Source organism: Lagopus leucura, unplaced genomic scaffold (genome assembly GCF_019238085.1).
Source record: "Lagopus leucura isolate 7727_CA_CO unplaced genomic scaffold, USGS_WTPT01 Super-Scaffold_100026, whole genome shotgun sequence".
In the NCBI taxonomy this organism is placed as follows: domain Eukaryota; kingdom Metazoa; phylum Chordata; class Aves; order Galliformes; family Phasianidae; genus Lagopus; species Lagopus leucura.
The window spans coordinates 2,288,002-2,296,741 of NW_024962277.1; the positions used below are offsets into that span (position 1 = coordinate 2,288,002).

At 43.9% G+C, this 8,740-nt stretch overlaps 1 long non-coding RNA gene across 1 annotated transcript; it reads left to right on the forward strand.

Moving 5' to 3' along the window:
• The first annotated feature begins 222 nt into the window (after positions 1–222).
• Positions 223–4,910, forward strand: LOC122184855. The gene is made up of 3 exons (XR_006180661.1): positions 223–298; positions 1,120–1,214; positions 4,826–4,910. It is a non-coding gene; the product is annotated as an uncharacterized LOC122184855 (long non-coding RNA).
• The last annotated feature ends 3,830 nt before the right edge of the window (positions 4,911–8,740 follow it).

Below are 8,740 nucleotides of genomic sequence, written 5' to 3' on the forward strand. Positions count from 1 at the left end.
TAGCTGTGCATTGACTAGAAAAGCTGCTTGGTCTTTGGTGCAATCACCCTGCTCAATCAAATCACCTGTTTCACAGCTGGGAAGGGCACGGGGATGTCAGGATTTCTTGAAGTTCTCTGATTTGCCACAATTGTGCCAGCAGTTTTGGAGAAATTGCTGGTTTCTTCTCCCTGCATCCTAGGAAGACGCAAAGACGAGATGAGAGGATGTGTTCGGCAGCAGAAGAGAAAGTCTCTGGCCAGCACACTTGCACTTTGGCCAGGCTGGCTTACCCAAGCAGTGATTTTGGTCAACACACGTAAGTGAAGGATGTTGAGATAAGGCTGTGACCTTTTAGTTTATTTTGTTCCTCTCCCACAAATGCTGGATGGATCCAGCCAAGCAGCTGAGTTCTTTTGTGAGACTAAATTAATCTCATTAATTCAAATGTCTAAAATTAGCAACCTTTAGTAATCAGTGACCTGGACTGCTTTCTTCTGGCGCGGTGAGTGGGTTAAATCTCTGCAGACCATCTCATCATCAAGCTCTCTGGAGCTGTTCTGCTCTCCCTGTGTCTCTGAATTACCGCCTGAAAGATTGCACTTTTAAGCTGTTTGCTCCAGTGAAGGATTATGGGGCTTCAAATAATGCAGAGACCACTGTGCTTGGAGTCTCCATGACAGGTCTGGGCCCCTTCATAGGAATCATGGTGTAACCAAGAGGTGTATTAAAAGAAAAAAGGGGGGGGGTGGGACTGCTTTGTTTGAGGTTTTGTAGAGTCTTAACTTAGTAGTGTCCCGGGAGGCTTTGAGGCACAGGCTGAAGCTAGAGAGTTAGCCGTCCTTATCAAACTTACTTGAATTAGATCCCCAGTGTACAGAAATTGGAAACACTAGTTGCATTTCAGAGGGACCAGTCATTGATCAGCCTCATGTCTGTGGAGCAAAACCATCATGAAGGAACTCAGGGTCACTGTTTCAGCTTGCCTTCACCTCAGCTGTTCCCATGTAGGAAAAGACATCAATTCCCTTTGTCCATAAGAGGCTGTATAGGTGATCCAAGCCCTTTTTCCTCATCTATCTTACCCATTTATACTAAGCCTCTATTTCTGAAAGTCTCGCCTTGACCTTGCTTTAACAGAACTCCTGTCCTGATGTTGCCATCACAGAGGAAAATGTCCAGTTATGCAGCCTCTGGACTAAACAGCCACCAGCCCAATGGAGACGACCTCATCTGTGAGTAAACTGCAAGTTCATTTGCCTTTCTTGGAGATGAAAACCTCTCAGCAGCTCATGAGCTCTCACAAGAAGGTCTGAATCCTTCTACATGGGAGTGGGTAGTCCCTCTGCTGGCTGATGTTCCAGTGGAAATTAGAAGGGGTTTCGGGCAGAGGAGAAATTCTAGAGGGGAGAATAGATGCAAGAAATTCCTAGGAATGTCACAGAAACCAACATCCCCCCCCTCCGCTCCTTCCAAACCAACCCACCTAAAAAATGCCATTTTGTGGGCTATTTTGGAAAGGAGTCCATGCCTGGGGAATTTTTGGCTGATGCCTATGGCTTTTAGAAGTTTCTGGGAGATCAGACGAATAGAAACAGGAACCAGATGGGACTTCTAGCTGCTGGAAAGAAAGGGAGAAAGAAAGGAAAAAAAATAATCCACCCCTTGTTTAAAATCTGAAGAGCACTTGTTCACTTTTGGGGAGTTTCCCCTTCACCCTGGTTTTCTTATTTTAAAGTAATTTAGCACAGTTCCATTATATTCTCATAGGACGTTTCTCCCTTTTGTTGTTGTTGCTAGGAATTTTTCTTTCTTTTGCAATAAAAACCAGTTTATTCTTAGGAGAATTTAAGCCTTTGCCTTACTAGATAAAAAGAAAGACAGCTGTTGGTTTTGTTCTCACAGCAACCTCAACATCCCTTGGCAATTTACTCACTGAGTTTATCTCTGTGTGGCTGCAAAATACAAAATAAGATGGTGGCAGTGAAGAGTAGAGCAAAGTCAGAGATGGCCCTGAACTAGCAAAACTGAGGGTGTGTAATTTCCATTTTATGTAAATGACCAAAAAAGGGAAAGTTGCACTATACTGAAATGCGAGGTGCACTCAAACATGGACTGCAGATGCCTGGTGCCCTCAGTGACCCAACTTGTCAGGTACAGCATTGGATTTGTAGAATTCTGACCGTTGGGTTTTGGGGGTTATGGATTTAAAAAAAACCCAGCCTGGTCCAGTCCCAGGCTCCATTTTATCAGACCTTGGCTCTGGAGCTGGTTCATTTCTGGAATATATCCCAGAGACTGAATAAGGGCCAAGGAGCATTTTCCAGCTCCTGTGTCCAAGCTGGACTCCGTGCTGGGAGTCGCAGTCCAGCTGAGATCTGACACCATGCTGGAACTGGGCTTAGTTGTGCATCATCCCTATAGTCTTTTCTTTCCATACTGATGGGCCAGAGGGAACCAGTGCCATACATCACATTGTGCCCTTACTCTTCTCAGGAAAGACGTGAGATCTTATTCCCTGGCTGGTGGGAAGAATGGAAAATAGATAGCAGCTCATAGGTGAAGGTGATAACTGGCTATTACCGTACTTAGAAGCTTTGCCAATTATCTTCTTTTAAGCATTCTGCTTTTAAGGATTCTTTTAGTGGTTAATGTGTCTTCCAATTTTCCAGATATTTACTGCTTCCTGGAAAAAAATGCACTCTTCCCAGGATCCTATCTTGTTTTACGGTCTTCCTCTCTTAGCATCATTTTGTATTATTTCTCGTGCTCTCTAATCTGCAGCCATTCCCAAGACAGGGTCATCAACACAATGCAATGATCCCTGATAAACTTTCACCCATGGTTTGTGTGTCAATATGAGAGGAAATCCATCCTTGGGACTTAGTAAATGGGTATTTCTAGGGATTGGATGCTTCACAAACAACGCTTAGACTATACTCTGTGTTATGATACTTACTAATGGTGATGCACAAAGTCAACAGTAGATATTTTAAGACATGATAGTTGATGCAAATGTGCGTGCACTTGAACACATGGCTTTGGTTCCAAGGTTCGTCACAGACAGACCTAACTAAGCCAGCTGCTTGAACCCTCTGTTATGGTGACCAATTGATTAGATTAGTTTAAATGAAAAAAATGCCCCCAAATGCAAGGCTTTGGTTTTGCACATCCCATTTGAGTTCCGACTTTATGGCTTGCTTTTTTCTTTTGGCTCCAACTGGTCAGGCAGGATGTCCCGTATTAGAATGCTGCTCAGTTGTTGTTGTTCTTTGCGGTTCCAGTGAGCTGTTTTTTCAGAAATGTCTGGAAGGAAAGAGACAGAGGGGACTTGGTTCACAGGTTTTGTACAAAAGCTTTTATTTTCCCTTTTTCCCCCCTCTTTTTTACTTCCCATGGATCTGATGTGCGAGTGCTCTCAGGAGTGACATGCTCAGATTTTACAGCGAAGCGCTTATCACATGACTCAGGTGACTGCTGTTGTGGTTGAAGCAGTATCATCCTAGGAATTTTGTTTGAATTTAGCTGCCAGCTCAAACAAAAGTCATCTGAGTAGGCAAGCTTTTACTGGTTTCACTTTGGCTTCCCACGTCGGTTTAATTTGGCCCATGCTTGCTCAAAATGTCTCCAGCTGTCTAGAAACTTGTTCCTAGCATTCTGGAACACTCACAGTCCTTTTGGCCGGTGTGACCTTAGTTGTAAAGGCTGGATGTTGTTTATTTCAGATCATTTTTACTAGCTCTATTATATATAAGGCAGCTTGCATAATCGTAAGAGACAAATGTGTTGGTTGCTGTCCTTCTGTTCACAGGTTCTAAGTTACTGTTGTCCACAATGCTCAGGCATGAGATTTCCCAGAGAACACCACCTCGTTTTGTTCCATGGGAGTTTTTGCTAATATTTTCTTTTATATTATCACTCTGTTGGAAACTTTCCATGCACTTCACGTGGAGGACCAAGGTGTTGGAAGATTAAAGGAATGTCTTTTTTGCCCAACCAACATGAATTGGGTGCTGAACTAGGCACAACTATGCACTACTCAGAAAAAGAAATGCCTCCTAAAGAAGTAAGTGACTGGAAGGAGGCAGCGAAAATCCATCAGATTTGCATGACTAATTAGCTTATCTACTAGTTATTATCCTTGTGTTTACTTGTAATGAGAATCTTCAAAGATTATTCTATATTGGACATGTAGCTGACTTTTTGCTTACATAATTCTTTCTGTACCCAGATATTGCTGTGATGGTTGTCCTACTTCAGCAAATCTAATTTTCTCTTTAGATCAGGTGCGAGTCAGGGAGGCCATAAGAAGGAAGGGGAAAGACTCCTCAGCAGGGTCTGTTGTAATAGGACAAGGGGAAATGGTTTCAAAAATAAAAGAAGGAAAATTTAGGCTGGATGTAAGAAGTTTTTACAACTAAGGTAGTGAGGCATAGGTTGCCCAGATAGGTATTGGGTGCTCCATCCTTGGAGACAGCCAAGGTCAGGCTGAACAGGCTCTGAGCACCTGATGGAGCTGTGGGTGTCCCTGTTCATTGCAGGCGAGTTGAACTAGGCGGCATTTAAGGGTCCCTTCCAACTCAAACAACTCTATGATCTTCCTTACTCATAAATGTTGAGAGGATATGAGTTGTCCTCTTAAAAAAAAAAAAAAAAAAGTCACCTTTAAATACCTACTAGTGTTTCTGTATATCCCACAACTAATTGAACTTACTGCTGGGTAAAGGATTAATTTTCACATGCTGAAAGCAGGGTGCAGGAAGCATGTTACCTTGGTGTTTTGAAACGTGGCTGAAAAGAAAAATTTGAGGTGGTTTTTTTTTTTTACTTTGTTTTTGTTTTTAAGTGTCTGCTAGGTAGTTCTCTTAGAAAGACTGGCAGAACTGAAAAAGAGGACTGATGAAATAAAACTGCCTTTTGACAAATCATTCCAAAGAGCTGAATTCAGCACTGTTCTCTTTCTGAGCATCACAACCAACCAGGTCAGTATTGTTTCCTGTTTTCTGACATTCACAAACTTCCACTGGACACATAAAACTTTACATTTACCACAAAAAGTCATCCAATTTTAACAACAACAACGGTAAATATTAAAAGTACTTTCAACCTGGTAAGGCCTTTATGTATGAAAAAAAATCTGTGTTTGTTACCTAACCCATCAGCTTCCTCTTAAGAAATCTTATGATTCCAGAATCATAGAATCATTGGAAGAGAGAATCTTAAAGGCCATCTAGTCCAATTCCCATATCTGAGCCTTATGTAAACGAGGAAGTTTAATTTTACAGCTCAGTTGTATTTATTTTTTTGTATAAGAGTTTTCAAAATCAGAGACAGGTCCTATGGGGGCATGCCAGGTGTGTTTTGCCCAAAATCAAAGTTCCTGATGTGTTTGGGCTCTTACCTTCACCTACTCCTCTTTCAATGAGAGTGAAAGAGAAGCAGCAATTGATATTCTCTCCAAGCATTCACCCATAATTTCTGTAAGTTTTTTACTGGGCTTCTAAGAAATATTAAGTGTGTGTTGTCTGGGGCATGAAGTGGTTGGTGTCCCATCCCTGCAGACAGCCAAGGTCAGGCTGGGCGAGGTTCTGAGCACCTGGTGGAGCTGTAGGTGTCCCTGTTCATTGCAGGGAGTTGGACCAGATGGCCTTAAGGTTCCTTCCAACTCAAACGATTCTGTGATTTTATGTTCGAAGCCCTCTGCTGCCTGGACAGTGGAAAGAGGGACACTGCATCCTTGGAATTGTCTGAATTTCTGCAGTGCTCCCCATGCTTTGGGTCTCCTAGGTTCCGTAGCCTGGCATTTCACAACAAGGACATCCCCAGAGCAGCTTGGGACCTCCGCAGCATGCGTCCTCCAAAGAAAATGGAGAAATGAAGATGAAAACGGGTCCGGCTTTGCCTTGGGTGAGTCTGGCTGGGCCTCATTCAGAAAAGCCCACCCGTGTTTCCCTCTGAGCACACAAATTGCTGCGACGAGACGTGTCCCCTCGGCGAGCACTTAAGTGCTTCGCTGAACCGGGGCCAAGGTCCGGCCTGGAGCCACCCCGCTCCGTCTTTGGCGCCGCACCGTGGAGTTGGCCCTCCTCTTGGGCTGGAGAAGGTTACGAAATCCTGGCCCTGACAGAGAGCAGATGCATTATTGGGAAGCCCTCGGGTCATGAGAGGGCTAATAGTCACATTCCTGGCTGGGATGGCGAAAGATTTACGCCGGGCGCTTGCTCGCCTCGCCCTGCACCAGCCCGGCTCCCTGCTTCACCAGCCCCCTCGGCTTTAATTGTTGTGTTAATGGCCCTTTTATTTGAAGCAGATCCCCTGGCTTACAGAGGAGAATGTCATTATGTCGTATTTTAGATGTATTTACATTCTCCTTGCCACAGGGATAACGTTCTAATTATTTTCTATAGCTGACAGCACCAGCGTCTCTGGTATTAGGGACCCCTTAGACCTGATTACGTGGTCTGTTTTTCTTCAAATCACCCACAAATGACAGCGTGGAGCAGGTTTATTATCAATTGACGTACCTTTGCTTAACGCAACTTGCTCCCGAAACAAATGTCCTGAGCAGATAATACATGTTAAGAGCATGTCTTTCTGCCTGCACGAAGGCAGATGGGCTTAGGAGGTCAAGCCAACGGTTGACCTCTCCTGACTCCTCGGCACAGTGCCGGGCCATGTTTCCTATGCAAATCCTATCCAAAGGCCATTGGAAAGGGCTGCTGTAAATTATACAGCTACCGTGTCAAACGATTGCATGGGTAGGGAGAAGTGGGTGCTAGGCTGGTTTTGCAGTGAGATGTAGAGAGGCACCGGGCTGTGGTGTAGATGGCGGGACTGTGCTTGTGTGAGAAGTTTCTTTTTAAGGGAAGAAGAGGAATGGAGAGCTGAAAGGAGCCGAGGTTCCTTGCTGGATAGAGCTGTACAACGCACATTGGCCTTGATGGAAAGGGTGGTGAGAGGGGACGCCTGGCAGCGGGGTGTGTGGGGCTGTGGAGGGAGGTTGGGAACTCCATAGAGAAAAGTTACTATAGAAAACAAGCCGGGAGAAGCCTAACAGCTTTGTGAGAAGAGCTGGGTCGGGGACCACCAGGGCCAAGCGCTGGAGATGGGGTGGAGAGGGTGGCTGCAAAGAAGTGTTGAAGCCCTGAAGTTGGCCATGCAGGTATGGGGGCGTGCAGAATTAGGGATAGCAATCAAGATGAGGAGAGTGAAAGAAACAGTTGTTAGAACAGGATGATTTGATTTATCCCAAGTCATTTATTCACCAGATTTTCCCCCTGAGATCTTAAACAGACTGAAGTGGTTTCAAACATCATTATTTAGGACAATTCAACAAAATGTTTGTTACTTTGAAAAGAAAGGAGAGGCGGGGGGTGGAGAAATGAAAGAAAGAAAGGAAAAATAAAAGTCTGGATAGTCTGGTTTGCCACATTTGAATTTTATTGCCAAATTGGGATGGGTCAAGAAAATCACTCTTTCTCTTCTCTGAACAGGGGAGTTTCACTTACAAAGACCCTTCTGATGTGAATGCTTACGCAAGCCCAGATGCAGTCTCCTTGTGTATTCAAACAACAAAAGGCAAGTATTAGTTCTAGTGAAACCCTGTCGAGGAAAAGTTTGTGCACCGGGACATCTGAACATGAGGACAATTTCATTACAAAACTCAGGCGCGTCTTAGTGGAGACTTTTCTCCTTGCAGCACCAGAGATAATTTTTTCCTTGTAGCTCCTGGGCATGCAGGGCATTTTAAAAGCAAATAGAAAAGCAAAGATGCTGCCCCAAGGGGAGTTACAATTTAAGTCAGACTAAAGCAGAATGAAAATGCTGGCTGCCTGGTATTAAAAGCCAGAAGATGGGCACTTTTACTTGGAAAGCTAAGACTTCCATTAAGCTATTTAGATTTTCTTGTCTGTACGCATGGCTTCTGTAGCCATTTTTAGCTTCTCCTTAAAAGAAATAGGTCTCACTGGTTCCTGCAGTAACTTCAGAGCCTATCTGCAAGGTTCAGTGAAAGGTGGCAGTGGGGTGGATGTCTTACGTTTGTTGAAAATAAAAAGCCAGGTAGAAGAGAGACAAACCATTTATTTCAACTGAAGTAAAAGCTTCTCCTTGTGCAGAAGCAGTATTACTAATCTTTAAAAAATCTGAGAGAGACAGAGAGGGATAGATGTTTTCTTGCAGTCATTGCAGCTGCAGCCAACTGGAGAAAATTTCCATCACAGCATGTACAGGAGAGTTGTACCCTTTAAGATGCAGGATAATTCAACCAAGGGAACACAAAGTCTGGGAAAACAGGATCCATGCTTCCACCTCTCTTAAAGTTACTACTTTAATTTTATTTTAATTTGTTCATATGAATTTGGTGGACAGCAGTTTGGGGATTCTTCTTTTGGCTCAAAAAATGTGAACGAGCACCGCATCCTCCGCCTCTGCGGGAGAGCATTTTGGGGGTGGAGGTGCCAATGGGTCATCATCCAGTTGGCCGCAGTGCGAACAGGAGGAGAGGGGATGAGCTGTAATTTTCCTACCACTTTTCTTATGTAGGACTGAGTAATAAAACTGAATATCTGTTGCCCCGGCTTGATTTGATTATCCGTAGGTCTTAGTAGAGGATGAGGATTGACTATGTGCCACTGGGATTGTACCAGTGTTCATTTGTAGAGTTTCCCTTGAAAATACTGACATGTGTGTCTTTTGAATATTTGACTTGTAATTAATACTCGTGGAAGGCAAAGGTTTAATTAGTTCTGCTGTTTCCATA